A 20596-nucleotide genomic window follows, 5' to 3' on the forward strand; every position below is an offset into this window, starting at 1 on the left:
ATCCAGATAAATAGCAAGTAAACACATTTTATTAAAATATGGGATGACAGAGGTGGATTTAAATTGGAAAATAGTTTTCTTGTGATCTTACAAAGTTTCTAGATTTAGATAAGTCTGTGATGATAGATCCTATAGAAGGGAGTATCAATATAAGGGACTTCAGCTAAGCACATATAATATTTCCATGAGTTATTTTATGTATCAAATTCTATTAGTGATCACCAACAAAAGGTATTAAAACAAAATAATAAGGCCTTTTGAAAACTAATTATTGCCCTGACTAGATAGCTCAGTTGGTTAGAGCTTTGTCCCTAAGCCCAGAGGTTGCGATTTGACTCCCAGTCAGAGTACATATAGGAGAGCATTGATGTTTCTCTCTCTTGCTCATTCTCTCTCTCTAAAATCAATAAATTAAAAAAAAAAAGTTTAAAGAGAACTAATTTTTTGCACAAAGTTAAAACAATATCCAAAGAAAATAAACTCAATTTAGTGATTTTTGTTAATTATACGAAGATTTCCCTTTAGAGCAGTGGTCCCCAACCTTTTTTGGGCCACGGACTGGTTTAATGTCAGAAAATATTTTCATGGACCGGCCTTTAGGGTGGGACAGATAAATGTATCACATGACCAAGACAAGCGTCAAAAGTGAGTCATAGACGAATGTAACAGAGGGAATCTGGTCATTTTTTAAAAATAAAACATCATTCAGACTTAAATTTAAATAAAACGGAAATAATGTAAGTTATTTATTCTTTCTCTGTGGACCGATACCAAATGGCCCACAGACTGGTACTAGTCTGCGGCCTGGGGGTTAGGGACCACTGCTTTAGAGCCTTTCACAAAAATTCTGATGCTTATCAATTATCATACATATTCTGTTTTTTGTAAAATACTTTATTTCACTTTATTCAAAAGTTTCCCCTTTCATTCCCACTTATAGTATTTTTGTTCTCTTCTCTTTATCCTACATTGAGAGACAATCAATTTTAGGACTATAAGGTCAAGCAGGAGAAATTTAAAAGATTCGAAGTCCTTGTTTATAGTAAATTGTTCAGAAGAAATGATGTAAAATTCTAATCAATCTAAAAAGACTAAGAAAAGATGTAGGATTTTAAAAATTAACTTGAATAAACTTTTGGCTGGCATTGCATACTCAGGGCCCGCGGTCAAAAAAGCAATTTTATGCATGAAAAATGCAAGAGATCTGCTGGTCCACACAGCATTTCGGGGGGAGAGGGGAGCTGGTGATTCTCTCTAAGTTTATGTAAAGCTGAATTAGAGTAATATCTCCTCTCTATGAAAACCCCTTTCAGATGTTCAAATAAGCCTGTTCAAACAGTAAATGAATGTTTTCCTAAGTAAATCAGTGCCCAGTACCAGTTTCAATGAAATCCCTTGAAAATATTCAAAAGGCATATATTCCTTGCAAGCTGGCCCTTGAAGAGTAGTTAGGAATTAAATGGATGAAAAGATGGGTATTGTTGTTGTTGGTTTGTTTTTGGTTTGGTTTGGCTGGGTTGTCTCCAGCTGAAAGATTAATAAAACAAACTTTGAAATGAAGAAGAAGTACAATGAAGGAAATGAGAGGACTAAGGAAACCACTGCTCAAGAAAGAGGCCTGCACAGAGAGGGCAAGAGGAAGTAGCTTCAGCCCCGTGTCTGGGCAGGATGTGGAAACTGAGTCACAGCACCGGGAATCACATTTAGAAATTTCCGGCTCTGTGGCTCACACTCCTCAGCAGCTAACCAAATATCTCAAATTTTAAATAAATGCAATCCCCCTCCAACACTTTAGAAATGTACTCGCTTTTTATCCACTTAAATAAAAAAAAGAAGTGAAAAGAAAAGGGCCTTAAATCCCCAACATTTAAAGCCTTCAGTTTCATTTAAATAGATTTATTCCAGAACAGTTGCCACTCTGCTTAGTTAGAAGTTGACTATTGTTTTTCATTCTCTAACAGAATTTGAGGACAGCAGTCACAGAGTATTTATGCTCTGCAGTTGCTTTTCTCCAACTAATCAACATAAGGGAGAGGGATTTTATTGTCACGCTATTAAACAACTTCTTCAACAAGTTTGTGGTTTTACAGTGATTTTTTTTACTAAGCTCAACAAATGACTCACTTAGTTATGACTAGAATTTTGGCAGATGAACTTACCTTATCCATACTTGCATCGGCTCCATGGGCATACAAAATCAGCTTTACATATGCGAAATATCTTAGAGTAACAAGCTGCTCTCCCAGACTGAGGATAGGGTATGTGCCATGTTTAGTCCTGTGTCCTGTACTGAACCTAACCTAGAACCACACATCAGAGATTCAATAGGAAGTTGTCAATATACCTCGTCTTTTTAAAAGCACACCGAATTTAAGCAATTGTTTAACATAATACAATAGCTATTAATTAATTATATGTATATCAAGCAGGTAAAAGCAGTCAAAACAATTGTTTAACTCAATTAAATTCCTGATATTCTGGTACCAGTTCCCCACCCTTCTCAGCCCACTGAAAAAAGTGATAGCAAGTAAGACTAAGGAATGTAGACAGTCCGGTGAGGCTGATTTTGGAGTTTTAGGGGTAGCTATGGTCTGAAGCAGACATTCATTTCATAGGGGGAACTCAAGAGTTAAAATTGTATCTTGAATAATGTGGCTTTAATCGTAATCAACAGGCTTAATGGTTAATGCAAGTAAAAGCTTTGTTCCAGGAACTGAGATAACTGAATGGGGCGGGGCCTACATAACTTAAGGAGATGTGCAAGCAATCCACCTTTGTGTCCCAGGAGATTGAGAGTAATCTACTTTTGTACCCCAGGAGATCTGCAGCAAAGCCTATGTGTTCCAAGGACAGATTTGTGCCCATTGACTATGATCCAATTTACTTTGACTATGATCTAATTAATTCTCCCTTGAAATTTCAAAACCCTTACCTCCTCTTGTCTTCCCCTTATGAAAAGATTGACTTGGAATAGAAGGTTGAGATGGCTTTGGGAACATTAAACACCACCCCCCCATCTCCTCAGATTCCTGGCCACCCTAATAAAGGGCTCATAAAGATTCAGTTCCAATTGCTACTTACTTGGCTGAGTGATGACAGACACTATGATTGCTGATATTTCCTGTTTCACATTAGACCAAACCAATTTGAACATGATCCAATAAATGATTGCCTCCAGTAGACTAGGATCAGCAGAGGATACTGATTTATTTCAAATGAAGATTCACTGTGAAAGTCAGGAGTAGGTAATCAGTTGATATTTTTTCATATGGGGCCAATTTTTGGATCTACGTCTTTCCCAGGAAGACAGGTACTAGCTAGCTTTTAGAGTCAGTTTCCATGATTGAAAAAAAATTAGAATGTTAAACAAATAAACATATCTACTGAGGTATTAAGACTCAAAATAAAAATCGAATCCTGTGAACTAAAGTGGCACAGGATGTGTGCACAGAAGCCATATACTGGGGCTACACATAGCTGAGGATTGATGTGACGCCTCGGACTGAGGTTCTGCCTGGCAGGAAAGGAGTCTTGGCTGATGGAAAGAATTCGTGAAGCTGGGCACACATGTTGGAGCACACCAAGTAGAATGAAGATGGCTTCACTCTAAGACTGACTCAATGAGGGGAAAAAAATATATCATTTCTTTAGTCAGGCTTTGCTTATGAACTGTACTAGTAGAACTATAATGACCATATAATTTACTTTCAACACCATTTCACTTTTGAGCAGGGAAGGAAGCACTTTAATGATTATGTCAGGCCCACATTTGGAAAGCTTGGATTGTCTTAGGCAGACTCGGACATATTGTCTCTTTCACTAGAGCAGGGTGGGTAGAAGGTAGTGGGATCTGAGTTCCAAAAAAATTTTTTGGAAGAATGGAAGTGATAGAAGTATTAAAACTGGGTTAGCTTTGACAACAATTATATCCTATCTATAGGAGGATAATTTGGTTTTTCCTCCCAGAAGGCACTAATGACTAGATTAGATGGGAAGGCCCTAGTGATACTCTGCCAGTGAATGTCCTGGAGGCTTATAGTGGGTCCATCAGGAAGAATGCTGACAGAAAATACTTAGTGGCCATATCCTTTGGGATTTCTAAATTAATTATAAATTGGATGGCTAGAAGGTGAGTAACTGAGCCTATAGGATATGAAGAAAGAAACCAGCCATGATATAGAAAAACTTCCCATGAAACTAATGCATACATATCAGGATACAAGTAGATGAAGGTCTTCCCCTTCCCCAAAAAATCTCTGAAGTGACTATACAAGGACATGTTTTTTTTGCTTTGTTTTTATCTAGTCTTAAGGGTACATATTTGAAGCAATGACATTTATGAATTTTCTATCATTACTAATCTATCCATACAATGGGTAAAATTATCAGTTTTATTTTATCATTTATCTTATTTACTGGAAGATTCACAGAAGTTTAATAAATTGTGTTTCTAGCGGTAGAGCGTTGGCCTAGTGTGCGGAGGACCCGGGTTCGATTCCCGGCCAGGGCACACAGGAGAAGTGCCCATTTGCTTCTCCACCCCTCCGCTGCGCTTTCCTCTCTGTCTCTCTCTTCCCCTCCCGCAGCCAAGGCTCCATTGGAGCAAAGATGGCCCGGGCGCTGGGGATGGCTCTGTGGCCTCTGCCTCAGGTGCTAGAGTGGCTCTGGTCACAACATGGCGACGCCCAGGATGGGCAGAGCATCGCCTCCTGGTGGGCAGAGCGTCGCCCCTGGTGGGTGTGCCGGGTAGATCCCAGTCGGGCGCATGCAGGAGTCTGTCTGACTGTCTCTCCCTGTTTCCAGCTTCAGAAAAATGAAAAGAAAATAAAAAAATAATAATAATAATTGTGTTTCTAAGCAATATGGAAGATTGCTTTAAAAAAACTAGAAATTCTGAATAAAATGTCACAAACATTCTTTAAATGGAATTTCCAGCTACTAGAAATTAAGAGAAATCCCCAAAGACAAAAGTGAAGAAGTAATTGAAAACCTGAGAAATAACAGCAGCATTATTTACTATAACCAAAATATGGAAGCAGCCCAAGTGTCTATTAGTAGATGAGTGGGTAAAAAAAGCTGTGGTATATGTATACAATGGAATATTACTTAGCTGTGAAAAAGAAAATCCCATCTTTTACAACAACTAAGATGGACCTGGATAGTATTAGGCTGAGTGAAATAAGCTAGTATTAGGCTGAGTGAAATAAGCCAGTCATAGAAAAACAAGTACCACATGCCACTCATATGTGGAATCTAATGAACAAAATGAGCTAACAAGGAAAATTGAAACAAACTCATAGACAAAGAGCAGGCTGACAGCTGTAGGGGACGTGGGGTTGGGTGAGCAGGGTGGAAGGACTGAGCAAAGACAAAAATACTCATGGGTATGAACAACAGTGTGGTGATTGCTGGGGGTGGGAGGTAGGTGGAAGAGAGTATAGGGGGATCAGTGGTGATGGACAAACACTTGATGGGGGTGGTAAACATGCAATACACTGTACAGAGATGTGCTATAGAATTGTGCACCTGAAACCTGTACAATGTTGTCAACCAGTGCCACCTCAATAGATTCAATTTTACAAAAAGAAAGAGAAGAAAACCTGATGCACAGCAGACCAGCCCAGAGCAAGAGAGGAGGAACACTGGAAGTGAGACCCTGCTATGAAGGCAGAGCCCTAAAAGAGTGACAGGGTAGCCAAACCAGGTGGTGGTGCGGTGGGTAGAGTAATAACCTGGGATGCAGAGGACCCAGGTTCCAAACCCCGAGTTTGCTAGCTTGAGTGAGGGGTCACCAGCTTGGCTGTAGCCCCCTGGTCAAGGCACATATGAGAAAGCAATCAATGAACAACTAAGGTGCCGCAACAAAGAATTGATGCTCCTCATGTCTTTCCCTTTCTGACTGTCCCTCTCTCTGTGTCTCTTTCTCACTTGCTAAAATAAATAAATAAATAAATAAATAAATAAACAAACAAATTAAATTTAAAAAGAAGAAAGAAGGAGTGACAGAGTAGATCTGAAAAACAATCAGGGAGATAATAAAGATGCCCGGACTAGGGTGTGAACAAATGGGACATGTGCTCTCATAGTATTTATAACAGACCCTTGCTTGACTCTGAACTCCCCCAAGATGATAAGTGAACTTAAAAGTAAACCCACATGATTTATGATGGCAATATGCATATGATTCTTGGCCGAAGCCAACACAAAATCATGTTAAAGGAGCAAAATTCATAGGGTTTATAAACAAATCTACACATTACTCATGTTTTTGTCACTGGTCCTCTGATGAAATAAACATGCAGCCTCAGGAATAGTATATGAATTGCTATTTCAATTATGATTTGATCTCTGTGGGTATGCGTGTGTGTTTTACAATGATGCATAATGTTTTTGACTCCATGCCTTCTTGTGTTATGATTGTTCAACAAAATAAAGATAATTTAGGAGTGGACAGAATCTGCAAAGGTTTTCTAAACAACAAAAAAGTAATCTTCTATCCACTGCTTATTTTTAGAATGTGCCCTTAAATTTCAGTGTTTGTCATTATCATTGGCAAAGCTTATCTATATTGACCTTTACTATCCTCTTTAATATCCTAAGAACTTCAATCATGTCTCTGCTCTTCAATGTCTTTTCTTCAACTATTGTAATCTCAGTTTTTCTAGCTCTCAAAGTCATATGGCCTACATTTCCATTTATCACTCAGATCCTGTCAGTTTCTTCTGCCTCCTCAATGTCTTTCCTGCAACATTATTTTTCCCTCCTGAGGGAAATTGTCTCCAATGGTTAGTCACTGACTGTGTTTAATCAGCAACCATTACAGTGTCTCACTTCCCAAGACATGTTTGTAGCCTATTTCATAAATTTATTGTTCTTAAAAGCAAACCTAATTTTACAATGAAACTACCCAATCTCCTTTTCATCAAAAACCAGGGTAAAATATGTCTTTGGTGTAAACAGTACTGTTCAGCTTCTGTAATCTAATTGGGATTAGTTTACACTGTGTGTTTTCTAAAATCATTCCTCTTGGACTTCTTATTAGAGTGAATATTGCTTTGATCCCCCTTCAGCCCTCTTTTGTCTTTTATTTCTTCTCTAGTTTGCCTTTCCTTTACTCCTCAGAGTGGTCATATTCCTGTAACTTATAGCAGGCCGTTGCCCACTCACCCTGGCATCCGGCACATAATAATCTTTGTGCAGCATTTGTATGCTTTATGCTTGATCCTTGGAACAAGTCTGTGAAAGAGACAGCAAAACCACTAGCACCCCAAAGATGAAGCTTCATCAAAGACTGACTGCTTTGCCTCAGATTTGAAGGGAGGTGACAAGACCCAAAATAAAATCTCCCAACTCTTTCTTTTCCAACTAAGCCAATAACATGAAAACTAGAGGTATTTTTGAAATATGAGTTTAGTATGGGGGGATATTACAAGGTTTTTGGTAAGGTTGAGAGATTCCCTTATGATTACAGGAACATCTAGATTTGCATATATTTGCATAATCATGTCAAAGGCCCCAGTGTTCAAGAACATAAGGTGAAATGTAGTAACAATACTGAGGTCTACATGTTTCTCCTAAAAGCTACGTTTGAATGCCAAGAACATATCTCATTGTCTGTGACTCTAATGACCCTGCTTCTACTTTCTCCATAATCTTTCTTTATCAGTCTTACTTTCTTTTTTCCTACTAGCTTCAGTGATTGATATATGCTATCAATTTATATATTTCTACATGTTAATTGAATACTTAAGCAAGATAAAATTAAGTGAAGTTCAGGAAAGAACTGATGTAAAATTAATCTTAAATAGAGTCAAAATAGGAGAAAATAATAGGAGGAAGAGAACGTTGACTAAGTTACTACCGAAGTCTGTACTAGATGGATCACATACACACTCTCAGTACAGATAGTCTCTTATAAAACTTATGCAATGCAGTGATATTTTTACAAGGGTCAAAAGGAGACTCTCAGGAGTAAATTTATTTATTAACAAATCAAAGGATCAGGATTCAAACCCAGGTATGTGTGAGTCTAAAGTCAATGCCTTTCTCACCATATCAAGTGGCTTCACGTGGTCAAGTATCATCTGGAGGTTCTACAAGGCCCTGGCATGCAGATCAGTCAACCAAACACACCAGGCTCCTCCCACACACAGGATGTTGAGAAGCTCAAGACATGATTTTCCTAATCAAGAAATTAAAACCTCAGTAGGAAAGAAGAAAAACATATATGAAATGATTAAAAAACTTAATAATATGTACACATGGGATTCAGGATACATAAGGAAGTCTTTAAATCTGCTCTAAAGATAAAGCTTATTAATAATAATTTAAACAATGGACAGAGTTGAGAATTTCTTAGAATTCTTACAGTTCCCAGATTAAGGGTCCTACCCAATGCATATAAAACATCTCTGTGAGGCACAGAGGGCCACCAAGAACAGGCCTGGAATTTAAGCAAATTTTAGTGGCATTTTAGTTGTTTCTCAGCAACTTCTGTTTCAGTGGATTCCCTCAGGGTGTTGGCTCACTCCACTGGATGGTATGGGAACCACCAAATGAATTGCAGCAGCTTTGCAGGTTGACATCTGCAAAAGCTGTGAAGTATATTTTTCCATTGTCAAGAGAGAGATGTGAAAAATCTCACCATCAGAATATTGCCAGTCCCTTCTAAATGGACACTTTTTAAGGAAGCATGTTTCCTTTCTTGTTCCCCACTTTCTCTTCTGTCAGGGCTAATGTATAATCATGTAAGAGATTAGAAGAGGCAAAATCCATCTGAACCTATTTATTTCCCTAGCTGAGACTTTAAAGAATGGTCCATGAGGGCCCTGCAGAGCTGGCTGTTTTTTTGAAACATGACATCTTACTCTGACTCACTGCAGATGTTTTATTCTTCTCATACAAGTATATTTTTATATGTTGGCTCTCACTGAGGACAAACTTAAGAAATAGGCTGTTCTAATATAATCAGGCTGGGCCATCACAGCTCAGTGTTCTATGAATTTCAGCATCATATAGCATAGGCATACTGTGACTCTAAAAGGGTATTAATAAAATCAGTTATTGTTTTGAAAAAAATTCTATTTAAAAATTGATTTTTAAATTTTATTTTATTGATTTCAGCAAGAGCAAAAGGGGGAGAGAAAGAGAGAGAGAGAGGAACATTGAGCTGCTCCTGTATGTGTCCTGACTGGGGATCAAACCAGCAACCTCTGCACTTGCAGACAATGCTCTTACCAACTGAGCTATCTGGCCAGGGCAAAAAAAGTTCTTAATAGTATATTCATACTTTGAATTGAGGCTGTTTAAGAACCCATGTTCTCTGTCTCAATCTTATCCCATATTATATTGAGAAAAAATATCAGGCCATGTCATTCAAGTTGTTTTCATGAATTTCAATATGCTGATCAATTACTCAAGAAATACCCCAGATGATGGCTCTGAGAATCTGTTTGATTAAAAAGTATCAGAAATATGGGTTTTTAGGGAAAAAGAATCATCTCTCAATTGCAAAAGCTGATCAGAAAGTTCACAACAGAATAATTTGCCGCAAACATCCTTGAGTCCGTTTTTCCCTCTCTTCTACAGTTCAGACCTGAGTAGATAAAGTGCCGTTTTACCATTTGTTGTATATGAATTCCACATTCAGATTCTGATTTCTCTTTTTCAAGGTTTCAAGATGGCCAAAGTTTTAGTGTTCTGGATTCCCCTCTGTATCAACACGAAAATGAGTACAGTGGAGACGTCAGGAACACTGCCTGGTTTCACCTCGCACCACATTCTCTTTGAATACACTGTAACCTCCGAGCTATCTGAGAAATATTTATAAAGGAGAAAAAAATCTCTGTTGAATACCATAGTAACTTCTGGCTAAGTTGTCTTCAAATTTTGCTCAATGGAGATCAAAATGAGGAAAGGAACTGATAACACATGTTCATGTAGTCAGATATTTGGGTCTGATTGTCATGGGAGACAAAAATTCTTTCTAAAACACAGTCTTATTATACAGTCCTCTGCTTAATGTTTTCCATTTGTATTGCTAAATCTGTTTGTGTTCTGAACTTTATTATGTTGTGGTCCCTACTTACTTTCAGTCTTTCTGGGCCTTGGTTCAGACTCTGTTCCTTGCATACCAATTTCTAGCAGCTGTATTATTGACAAATTCTTTCAGAATCATACCTGGACTACCTATATCTCTTCCCTACCTCCAAACACTGGTCAGTCCCATCCTCTTCTGCGTATTTTTTTGATGTTATAGTGCAGGGATGACGTCCAACCTTCTTGAGCACCTTCTGTCTCCTTCCTTCTCGTGTCCTAACTGCTGTGTTTGATTTAATTTGTAAATAGCGACACATTCTTATTCATCTCTGTTCTTTAGATCACTACAACAGTACCTAACACAATCATAGCTACGGATAAATATTTCCAGAAAGACTGTCCTAATAAATGAATGAACAAAGAAACAGTTCATCTGTAGAAAATAGATACCATGTGAGTACATCCAGGGACAACCTTTTGCATAAGTGAAGTAAGCCTCTACCTTCTTTATTTACAGTTTGCAATTTGATTAGTCTCAGTTAAAGTTTATCTGCATAAAAGTTACTTCCTAATTTAGGGCCTAATACAATTATCACTCCTTTATGCAAAGACATTGGTTTCACTAGTTAAAGTGCACAAAATATATGGTAGGTCAATGTTATGGTTATGAAAAAACATTTATTTATGGCCGGCCCATCCCCCTGGGTCTCTCATAGTGCCCCATGCCAGAGCAAACTGTGGCTCTGAACCATTGCTCAGCCTCTGCCCACAGGCTGCAGGCACTGAAGCAGGCTGCACGTGAAAAAAATAAATAAATATAAAAGAATATTGGATCATGTTTCAGGTTACAGGCAAACCATTCTTATGGGTATTTACTAACATTAATTTATAAAAATAATAATAACAACAACATTTGAAAGAATTTAAAGGCAATAAGAGAAATTGATAAGTGCTGTGGTCAAGGTCAATGCCAAGGTAGTTCACTTATGCTGCCAAAGAGTATCCAGACCTGAGAAAGGGTTCTATATATCTAGGATAGTAAAGCCTAAAGAGGTGAAAATACATAACCTTGCTTCCAGGTGAGGTATGGAACTGGAAATAATTTGGGCCTTTCGAAGAATAGCATCAGCCCATAAAACAAGAACTCAGATGAATTTGGCCAACAAATAAAAGATAACAGAAAAGGTTGCCGTCTACTTCTCTGCTTGAAAAGAAGAATCTTTCCTGTGAGAAAGCACAATTCCCTGCCTGGTGTTGTGCATGGAAATGAGATCAGATTTACTATACACCAGTCAAAGCCATAATACTGATAGGATTGGGATTCTGAAAACAGAAATTTAAAACTATTCTACAGGAACACTCCCAACCAGGGCACATAGTACTCAAATAGTAAACAAACCTACTCCAAACAAAAATGAGTTCTAATAAAAATTATAGTCCCCTTGAGATGACCGGTACCAATAAGTGAGAGCCAGAGATTTAAAAAATGGGCAGATGATGCCCCCAGGACTATAAAAAAGAGGACATTACTTGATATTCCAAACTTTTGAGATTCAAATACACGGGGTCACATACCACTGGATTTTCATTGAAGATGAACTTGCAAAGTTGAAGTTGAAGAAAATAAAGTCACTCTGATAAATTCTGTGTAGTCACAATGACTACATCAGTCTTGTCTTATCAGAAATCTATTTGATTTGTGGAGAACTTGAAAGGTTTGTTTGTATTTTAAGAAAAAAGAACTTTAGAGTTTAGAAAAGTTTTAGAACAGAAGTGTCTAACGAATAACCTCAAACATTTAGAAGAGTTGCTACAAAATATGGGATCCAGTGCAAATAAATCTCTTCTTGGTACCCATATTCATGCTTCCCAGTTGGTCCTGAATTGGTTGGTTCTGGCTTCTGTCTGATTCTGTACTTTTACTCAGACAACCAAGCTCTTCCTGACTGGTTTCTATGTGGCTGAGTGGTGCCCCAGCCCTCAGACTCTCTGAAATGGTCAACCTCAGTCTCTGTTCTCTTTGCTTTACTGTTTCTGCCAGGTCTATGTATGTGGGGGGTGGGGGCACAAGCATTTATAAATACATTTTGCCTACAGTCACTTCTTAAAGATATCCATATTCCACACACACACACAAAAGGTTATCAAAACGATATTTGTTCATCCTAGCAAAAACCAGTAGGTAGTTTAAGAACACCATTCTCTGTATTACAACATGCCCCAAAGTCATCTAGACAGGACACCATTTTTATTTTACTACACTTGGTCCTGATCCCAGGCACCTTATATTTTTAGGGAGTTAATTGCCCTTATCCTAACATTTTCGAAGAAAATTATATCAGTATTCACCAAAAAAATGACAAATGAATTGAAAGGCTCTTTTGTTTTTAATAATTTTATTTTTAATGGGCCGACATCAATAAATCAGGATACATATATTCAAAGATAACAAGTCCAGGTTATCTTGTCGTTCTCTTTTTTTTTTTTTTTTTTTTTAATTATGTAGTTTTTATTTTATTTTATATTTTTATTTTTATTTTTTTTTAATAAATTTTTATTAATGGTAATGGGATGACATTAATAAATCAGGGAATATATATTCGAAGAAAACATGTCTAGGTTATTTTGTCATCAAATTATTTTGCAAACCCCTCGCCCAAAGTCAGATTGTCCTCCGTCACCCTCTATCTAGTTCTCTGTGCCCCTCCCCCTCCCCCTAACTCTCTCCCTCCCTCCCTCCCAAGTCCTCCCCCCCCCCACCCTTGGTAACCACCACATGCTTGTCCATGTCTCTTAGTCTCATTTTTATGTTCCACCAATGTATGGAATCATGTACTTCTTGTTTTTTTCTGATTTACTTATTTCACTCCTTATAATGTTATCAAGATCCCACCATTTTGCTGTAAATGATCCGATGTCATCATTTCTTATGGCTGAGTAGTATTCCATAGTGTATATTTGCCACATCTTCTTTATCCAGTCTTCTATTGAAGGGCTTTTTGGTTGTTCCATGTCTTGGCCACTGTGAACAGTGCTGCAATGAACATGGGGCTACATGTGTCTTCACGTATCAATGTTTCTGAGGTTTTGGGGTATATACCCAGTAGAGGGATTGCTGGGTCATAAGGTAGTTCTATTTGTAGTTTTTTGAGGAACCACCATACTTTCCTCCATAATGGTTGTACTACTTTACAGTCCCACCAACAGTGAATGAGGGTTCCTTTTTCTCCACAGCCTCTCCAACATTTGCTATTACCCGTCTTGTTGATAATAGCTAATCTAACAGGAGTGAGGTGGTATCTCATTGTAGTTTTGATTTGCATTTCTCTAATAACTAATGAAGCTGAGCATCTTTTCATATATATGTTGGCCATTTGTATCTCTTCCTGGGAGAAGTGTCTGTTCATGTCCTCTTCCCATTTTTTTATTGGATTGTTTGTTTGTTTGTTGTTGAGTTTTATGAGTTCTTTGTAAATTTTGGATATTAGGCCCTTATCTGAGCTGTCGTTTGAAAATATCAGTTCCCATATAGTTGGCTGTCTGTTTATTTTGATATCAGTTTCTCTTGCTGAGCAAAAACTTTTAATTCTGATGTAGTCCCATTCATTTATCTTTGCCTTCACTTCTCTTGCCATTGGAGTCAAGTTCATAAAATGTTCTTTAAAACCCAGGTCCATGATTTTAGTACCTATGTCTTCTTCTATGTACTTTATTGTTTCAGGTCTTATATTTAGGTCTTTGATCCATTTTGAATTAATTTTAGTACACGGGGACAGGCTGTAGTCGAGTTTCATTCTTTTGCATGTGGCTTTCCAGTTTTCCCAACACCATTTGTTGAAGAGGCTTTCTTTTCTCCATTGTGTGTTGTTGGCCCCTTTATCAAAGATTATTTGACCATATATATGTGGTTTTATTTCTGGACTTTCTATTCTGTTCCATTGGTCTGAGTGTCTATTTTTTTGCCAATACCATGCTGTTTTGATTATCGTGGCCCTATAATATAGTTTAAAGTCAGGTCTTGTAATGCCCCCAGCTTCATTCTTTTTCCTTAAAATTGTTTTGGCTATTCGGGGTTTTTTATAGTTCCATATAAATCTGATGATTTTTTGTTCCATTTCTTTAAAAAATCTCATAGGAATTTTGATGGGAATTGCATTAAATTTGTATATTGCTTTGGGTAATATGGCCATTTTGATTATATTTATTCTTCCTATCCAAGAACAAGGAATATTTTTCCATCTCATTGTATCTTTTTCGATTTCCCTTAACAATGCTTTGTAATTTTCATTATATAGGTTCTTTATGTTCTTTGTTATGTTTATTCCTAGGTATTTTATTTTTTTTTGTTGCAATCGTGAAGGGGATTATTTTTTTGAGTTCGTTTTCTAATATTTCATTGTTGGCATATAGAAAGGCTATGGACTTTTGTATGTTAATTTTGTATCCTGCGACCTTACTGTATTGGTTTATTGTTTCTAATAATCTTTTTGTGGAGTCCTTTGGGTTTTCGATGTATAGGATCATATCATCAGCAAAAAGTGATAGCTTTACTTCTTCTTTTGCGATATGGATGCCTTTTATTTCTTTGTCTTGTCTGATTGCTCTGGCCAGAACTTCTAGCACCACGTTGAATAAGAGTGGAGAGAGTGGACAACCCTGTCTTGTTCCTGATTTAAGGTAGAAAGTCCTCAGTTTTATGCCGTTTAATAGGATGTTGGCTGATGGTTTATCATATATGGCCTTTATCATGTTGAGATATTTTCCTTCTATACCCATTTTGTTGAGAGTCTTAAACATAAAATTGTGTTGTATTTTATCAAAAGCCTTTTCTGCATCTATTGATAAGATCATGTGATTTTTGTTCTTTGTTTTATTTATGGTGTATTATGTTAACCGTTTTGCGTATGTTGAACCATCCTTGAGATTCTGGGATGAATCCCACTTGATCATGATGTATTATTTTTTTAATATGTTGTTGTATTCGGTTTGCCAGTATTTTGTTTAGTATTTTAGCATCTGTATTCATTAGAGATATTGGTCTGTAGTTTTCTTTCTTTGTGCCATCCTTGCCAGGTTTTGGTATGAGGGTTATGTTGGCCTTATAAAATGTGTTTGGAAGTATTGCTTCTTCTTCAACTTTTTGGAAGACTTTGAGTAGAATAGGAACCAAGTCTTCTTTGAATGTTTGATAGAATTCACTAGTATAACCGTCTGGGCCTGGACTTTTATTTTTGGGGAGATTTTTAATAGTTTTTTCTATTTCCTCCCTGCTGATTGGTCTGTTTAGGCTTTCTGCTTCTTCATGACTTAGTCTAGGAAGGTTGTATTGTTCTAGGAATTTATCCATTTCTTCTAGATTGTTGTATTTGGTGGCATATAATTTTTCATAGTATTCTACAATAATTCTTTGTATATCTATGATGTCTGTGGTGATCTCTCCTCTTTCATTTTGGATTTTATTTATTTGAGTCCTGTGTCTTTTTTCCTTGGTGAGTCTTGCCAAGGGTTTGTCAATTTTGTTGATCTTTTCAAAAAACCAGCTCCTTGTTTTATTGATTTTTTCTATAGTTTTTCTGTTCTCTATTTCATTTATTTCTGCTCTGATTTTTATTATCTCCTTTCTTTGGCTGGTTTTGGGTTGTCTTTGTTCTTCTTTTTCTAGTTCCTTAAGGTGTGAAGTTAAGTGGTTTACTTCGGCTCTCTCTTGTTTGTTCATATATGCCTGAAGTGATATGAACTTTCCTCTTATTACTGCTTTTGCTGCATCCCAGAGATTCTGATATGTCGTATTTTCATTTTCATTTGTCTGTATATATCTTTTGATTTCTGCGCTTATTTCTTCTTTGACCCATTCATTTTTTAGAAGTATGTTGTTTAGTTTCCACATTTTTGTGGGTTTTTCCCCCTCTTTTTTGTAGTTGAATTCTAGTTTCAAGGCTTTATGATCAGAAAATATGCTTGGTACAATTCAGTTTTTCTAAATTTGCTGATATTGTCTTTGTGGCCCAACATATGGTCAATTCTTGAGAATGTTCCATGTACACTAGAGAAAAATGTATACTCTGTCGCTTTGGGATGAAGTGTCCTGTAGATGTCTATCATATCCAGGTGTTCTAGTATTTCGTTTAAGGCCACTATATCTTTATTGATTCTCTGTTTGGATGACCGATCTAGAGCCGTCAGCGGTGTATTGAGGTCTCCAAGTATGATTGTATTTTTGTTAGTTTTTGTTTTAAGGTCAATAAGTAGCTGTCTTATATTTTTTGGTGCTCCTTGGTTTGGTGCATATATATTAAGGATTGTTATGTCTTCTTGATTCAACTTCCCCTTAATCATTATGAAATGACCATTTTTGTCTCTGAGTACTTTTTCTGTCTTGTAGTCAGCATTATTAGATATGAGTATTGCTACGCCTGCTTTTTTTTGGATGTTGTTTGCTTGGACTATTGTTTTCCAGCCTTTCACTTTGAATTTGTTTTTATCCTTGTTGCTTAGATGTGTTTCTTGTAGACAGCATATAGTTGGATTTTCTTTTTTAATCCATTCTGCTACTCTGTGTCTTTTTATTGGTAAGTTTAATCCATTTACATTTAGTGTAATTATTGACACTTGTGGGTTCCCTACTGCCATTTTATAAATTGCTTTCTGTTAGTTTTGTATCTAGTTTGATTCTTCTCTTTTGTTTTTCTATCATTTGTTTTTGTTTGTTTGTGTTCCATACTTCTTTCCTCTGTTGCTACCTTTTTTAAGTCAAGTGTTTTTGTGGTGGTTTTTTTAAGGGTGGTTACCATTAAGTAATGAAAAGGGTACCTACCATATTCATTGTAGTACCCTATCTTATAAGTATTTCTGCACTTCATCATCCTTTGCTACTGTTAATCTCCATCCTCTCCCCCCTTTTTTTCCTTTGTTGTCACAGTTTAAGTTTGGTTTTATTGTGTTCTTGGTGGAGCTGTTACTTGTGGTGTTGTTTTCTTTTGTTCTTTGAATCTGGTTGGAAAACCCCCTTTAATATTTCCTGGAGTGGGGGCTTTCTGTTGATAAATTCTCTCATCTTTTCTGTATTTGTGAATGTTTTTATATCTCCTTCATACTTGAAGGATAGCTTTGATGGGTATAGTATTCTTGGCTGAAAGTTCCTCTCTTTCAGGGCTTTAAATATTGGGGTCCACTCTCTTCTAGCTTGTAGAGTTTCTGCTGAGAAATCTGATGATAATCTAATAGGCCTTCCTTTATATGTTGTACTCTTCTTTTCCCTGGCTGCCTTGAGAATTTTTTCTTTGTCATTGGTTTGTGTCATCTTTATTATGATGTGCCTTGGAGTGGGTTTGTTGGGGTTAAGAAAACTTGGTGTTCTGTTTGCTTCTTGAATTTGAGGCTTTAATTCTTTCCACAGGCTTGGGAAGTTCTCGTCTATTATTTGTTTGAGTATATTCTCCATTCCATTTTCTTTCTCTTCTCCCTCTGATATACCTATTATTCTTATGTTATTCTTTCTGATGGAGTCAGACAATTCCTGTAGGGCTTTCTCCTTTTTTATTATTTTTGAGTCTCTTTCTTCTTCTCTCTGTTGTGCCTCAAGTTGTTTGTCTTCTATTTCACTAATCCTATCTTCAATCTGGGCTGTTCTGTTAGCTAAGCTTGTTACCTCGTTTTTCAGCTTGTGAATTGAGTTTTTCATTTCTGTTTGATTTGTTTTTATAGTTTCAATTTCCTTGGTAATATATTCTTTGTGTTCATTGAGTTGTTTTCTGATCTCCCTATATTGCCTTTCTGTGTTTTCTTGTATATCTCTGAGTATTTTTAAGATTTCTATTTTAAATTCTCTGTCATTTAGCTCCAAGGCTTCCAATATGTTAAGTCTTTTCTCCATAGATTTTTCCACATCTATTTGTGTTACCTCTCTTTCTTTTGTATCCATAATATTCGATTTCCTCTTTCTTATCAGCATCTGAGGGTGGTCTTATTGATAGCACTAATTAGAATTAATAAAGAGTAAAAAGTAAAAAAAAAAAAAAAAGGTAAAACACCCCACAAAAAAAAAAACAGTAATAATTTATTATTTCCCCTTTTTTTCTCTCTTCTCTTTCCCTCCTCTCCCCTCCTCAGGGAAATATCGTGCCTATAATGGAGGGCCTGATTTGGGGTGAAGAGTTCAAGGGGCAAAAAAAGGGAGTAGGGACCTACTAAATGCAAAAAAAAAAAAAAAAAAAAAAGGAAGAAAATCTTAGACAAGCATAAGATGATTTGCTTGTAAGTGATGGTCAACTAAGAGATATAATGAGAGGGATAAGAGGGAACCAGAAAAAAGGACCAAAAAAGAATAATAAAGAAGAAAAAATAAAAATAATAAGTAAAAATCTGTTGTATTAAGTGGAGCGAAGACTAAATACAATGGAGACCTTGGGTTGGGAGGACCCAAAATGCCACAAAAATAAACAAACAAGAAAAAAAATAAAAACAAAAGCAAAAAAGAGAAATAAAGCCAAAAAAAAGCCTTGAGTCCCAAATTAACTAATTTGTTCGTGATTGAGGATTACATAGGAGGAAAGTAAAATGAGAAAAGAAAAAATGAATAGAAAGGAAAAAATAAGAAAAAGAGAAAAACAAAGGAAGAAATAAAATAGGAAGAGAAAAAAACAAATAAAGCAAGACAAAAAAAAAAAAAAACAAAAGAGGAGAGAGTGAGAGTTAAGTGTTTTGGAGTATAACCTTAAAGGAGGGTGAGGATGAAGAAGAAAAATAAAATGCAACACTCATGGGTAGTGTAGTTCAAGAAAGGGGAAGCATAAGATGGGCAGAGAATAGAAGGACTGAGGTGGAGGAAATAAAGGCAAAAAGTAAGAAGAAACAAACAACAACAACAAAAAATTAGTGGATCAAGTTGTAAAGTCTGTGGGTTTTTCTTGATTTTGAGAGGTTAACTTCTTCCTTTTTCTTTTCTCTCCCTCTTCCTGGTCGGTGACTCTGTACCCCAGGCTCTGCCCCTGTGTCACTCTTAGGTAGGGATTTGCAGTTGATGGGATTCTATGGCAATGTCATATAATTGGCTTTAGTCTTGCTGGAAGTAAAGGCTTGTTGGCGTTTGCAGGGTCCAACGATGAGAGAGTTTGCTTTCTTGGATTCTCTCTCCTAGTCCCCCCTTTCTGAATTAGCAGCCTGGTGATCCAGCTATAAGGCTGCAACTGCTTCTGCCTGGGGAGTAAGAGGCTCAAAGAGCTGGGAAATCCCCACTCTATCCCCACTCAGTGCAAGGCTTTGGGAAAGGCTCTGACAGTCAGGGCCTCCAGTGTAATCAGGCGGGGGTGGGAGTCAATTGTTGTCAAGGTGACTGTTCAGCGCCTATCATTTAGTTGGACCTCTCAACCCAGGCTTTCCACACTTTGTAGCCTGTTTTTGCAGGGAAAAAGAGGCACTAGTCTCTGCTTACGACTAGTGTAGTATAGACCTTATTATCTGCCAAGTCCTTCTTGTTAGCGTTTATCCCTGAATATGGAGGCTCTATCAATCAGAAGTTGCCCCCGCCCCTTTAGCGAGAGGCACTAAAAAATATCACGCCTCTTGTCTTGGATCGCTGAACTGAGAGAGATCTTATCAATTAGAACCGAGGGTGCGCAGATTTTATGGGTTAAGCTAATTTCAGTGATTGGGTCGCAGCTGTGCTTCCAAAGGTATTTTAGGCTGCCTGCGTGCGCCCCTCCCCCAACGCTTGATTGTTAGCTTGAATGGCTGGGTGAGGTGCCCCGCCCACGGAGAGAATCTCCCAAGCCTCTCCCGCTCGCCCCGCCGCTGGCGGCTGGACCGCACCAGGCGCAGGATAATGGAGCCCCCTGGGTGTGCGGGCCAGCAGGGCGCCCTGGGCGGGTGGAATGCCCAAGGAACGCGCGTGAATGGGGCGCTCCGGGCACCGGTGGCCGGCAACCCCCACTCACAGTGTGCGGGCCGCTGGAAACGTCAGCGGTGCTCAACCGGACCGGGCGCGGGCGCGGCTGCTCGCGGCGGCTCGCGGCGGCTGCTCGTGGAGGCCGCTCGCGGTGGCTCGCGGTTCCCAAGTATATGGGCTGACTCACCACAGGCGCACTTCCTTGTGGTTTGAAAGAACGTCCCTGTGGTAGATTCCTCCACACCCTCGTCTCTCAGATTCAAGTGATAACAGTCCTTTCGCTATCAGTTTGTGTGGAACTCCGGAATGCTCCGAGGATAAATTTTTCTGTTTCTAGTTGATAAATTTGTTGTGATTTAGGGGAGAGCTGTTGGACGCGCTGCTCACGGCGCCATTTCCGTGACGTCACTCTCTTGTCGTTCTCTTATGTTGCATACCCATCACCCAAAGTCAGATTGTCCTCTGTCACCTTCTATCTAGTTTTCTTTGTGCCCTTTCCCCTTCCCCTTTTCCTCTTCCTCTCCCCCCTCCCCCCCGTAACCACCACACTCTTATCAATGTCTCTTAGTTTCACTTTTATGTCCTACCTACGTATGGAATAATGCAGTTCCTGGTTTTTTCTGATTTACTTATTTCACTTCGTATCATGTTATCAAGATCCCACCATTTTGCTGT

At 37.8% G+C, this 20596-nt stretch overlaps 1 non-coding gene across 1 annotated transcript; it reads left to right on the plus strand.

Moving 5' to 3' along the window:
- Nucleotides 1–10706: 10706 nt before the first annotated feature.
- Nucleotides 10707–10840, plus strand: LOC136307235 (small nucleolar RNA SNORA42/SNORA80 family). Its single transcript, XR_010725897.1, has one exon. It is a non-coding gene; the product is annotated as a small nucleolar RNA SNORA42/SNORA80 family (small nucleolar RNA).
- Nucleotides 10841–20596: the final 9756 nt, after the last annotated feature.

This window comes from Saccopteryx bilineata, chromosome 5 (genome assembly GCF_036850765.1).
Source record: "Saccopteryx bilineata isolate mSacBil1 chromosome 5, mSacBil1_pri_phased_curated, whole genome shotgun sequence".
NCBI classification, from domain to species: Eukaryota; Metazoa; Chordata; class Mammalia; order Chiroptera; family Emballonuridae; genus Saccopteryx; species Saccopteryx bilineata.